Source organism: Brassica oleracea, chromosome C9 (genome assembly GCF_000695525.1).
Source record: "Brassica oleracea var. oleracea cultivar TO1000 chromosome C9, BOL, whole genome shotgun sequence".
NCBI lineage: Eukaryota > Viridiplantae > Streptophyta > Magnoliopsida > Brassicales > Brassicaceae > Brassica > Brassica oleracea.
Window position 1 is genome coordinate 43,065,679 of NC_027756.1, and position 2,498 is coordinate 43,068,176.

Sequence of the window (2,498 nt, forward strand, 5' to 3'; positions counted from 1 at the left end):
TTTTTTATTCAAAATCATTAATTGTCATATATACTTTACCCACATTAGGCAATTCCGTAATCTTTATTTAAGGAAATAATAATTGACATTAATAATGAATTTATGGTTAGTTTAATAAAAAGTTTATTATATAATTAGATGGACCAACCTATTTCTCTAGTAATTCTAAGAATCATCCTAGTGATGACATGTGGGTACAAAAAGAAGTTGTAATATTTCACAAATAATATATAAGGGATAATTTCTTTGTATAATAAGATATAATTAGGAGTTAGGACGGTTGTACTGTGATTATGATATTCTTCCTTAAGCATTTAGTGTTAAATCTCTCGTCTATTTTTTTTTAATTGATTGTGAGTCTTGTGACATTCACAGACATTACAATAAAGAAGGAAACATTGTTATTGGGTGGTCACTTAATTCACAAACATTCATACTCTTTCTTTTGATTTGGTTGCCTCCTACATAATGCTAGAGACTGATATGTTTGTGTTCAAACTCTAATATATGGGAGACATGTATGTTTCATCTCGTGAGAGGTAAGGTCATGACCTCTTCAATTTTGCCCCTTCAAACATCTATCTTATTAAAGTATAACTAGATTTTGACCCGCGCTTAAAAAGCGCGGGTTTGTTTGTTTTTCATTTATTAATCGAAAACTGATTTATATCTTTTAATGGTATTGATTACTTTAACCTTTTGTTTGGCAACATAGATAACACTTAAAAAAATATAGTATTGTTTGGAAACATAGATAACAATATATTAAAGAAAAAGAGTAATGGGGTTATGTTATAAAAAAAAATTGGAAATTCATTATATTATGAAAACTATATATATGGGTCAGCTTTAAAATATACGAAAATGACTGACCAAATCTAATTACCTAAAAACATATTTGTCTAAAATAATCATAAAACAAAATTTAAATTTTATACACATATTTCAAATCATAATATAAATTTAAAATTGATTTATATCAAAAATTGATTCAAAAATATACATATATTCAAAAACTGATTTTACTAAAATGTTTTTTATAACCATTATAAAAATGTTTTAAATATATTTAAGAAAAATACAATACAAAGCAATTTCAAACACCAACGTAAATTATGATTTTTCTATTTCATATTAAGTTTTAAAAATATAATATATATGATTATTTATGTGGTGGTACATATAAAATACTATTACTTATATGATGGTAGGTTAAAAACACGATTAATTATATGATGACACATATATGATATTTGATAGTGACATGAAAAATAAATAACAACTTATTTTTGCAATATTATATCTTCTATCTTATTAAAGTAGAAGTACTTTTGGGAATGTTTGGAAACAAGAAGGAAAATTGCCAAAAATACTATTTTCAAAATACCATTTTTCATGTTTACACTAACCACTTTTACCATCTTCTTTAATGAAGAGTAAAAGACATTTATAACCGTTTGATTACCTTTCACAAAAAAAACATATGGTTAACTAATCTAAACTTAAAACATCAACTCTAAACCATAAATCATCAACTCTAAACCCTAAACCATGAAACGTCAACTCTAAACCCTAAACCCCGAAAAATCAACTCAAAACCCTAAACCCTAAAACTTCAAATCTAAACCCTAAAACATCAACTTTAAACCCTAAACGTAAACCCTAAACCCTAAATCTAAACTTAAAACATCAACTTTAAACCCAAAATCATCAACTCTAAACCCTAAACCATAAAACATCAACTCTAAACCCTAAACCCTGAAACATCAACTCTAAAACCTAAACCTTCAAATCAAAACCCTAAAACATCAACTCTAAACCCTAAACATAAACCTTAAACCCTAAACCTTATATTTTTCTGAAATTCGAACCCTAAACCTTAAATCTTCAAATCTAAACTGTAAAACATCAACTCTAGGGTTTTAGGGTTTAGAGTTTAGGGTTTAGGGTTTAGGGTTAATTTTTTAAGGTTTAGGGTTTAGAGTTTACTTCTTACTATTTAGGGTTTAGTGTTGATGGTTTAGGGTTTAGAGTTGAAGTTTAGGGTTTAGGGTTTAGAGTTGATATTTTAGGGTTTAGAGTTGAAGTTTAGGGTTTAGGGTTTATAGTTGATGTTTTAAGGTTTATAGTTGAAGGTTTATGGTTTAGAGTTGATGTTTCAGGGTTTAGGGTTAATTTTTTAGGGTTTAGGGTTCAGAGTTTACTTTATAGAGTTTAGGGTTTAGTGTTGATAGGTTTAGGGTTTAGAGTTGATGTTTTAGGGTTTAGAGTTGAATGTTTAGGGTTTAGGGTTTAGAGTTGATGTTTTAGGGTTTAGGGTTAATTTTTTAGGGTTTAAGGTTTAGAGTTTACTTTTTAGGATTTAGGGTTTAGTGTTGATAGTTTAGGGTTTAGTGTTGATGGTTTAGGGTTTAGTGTTGATGATTTAGGGTTTAGTGTTATTTTTTGTGCATTTCTTCTAATTTCTAATGTTTCTTTAATTTATGTTTTTTTCAAGG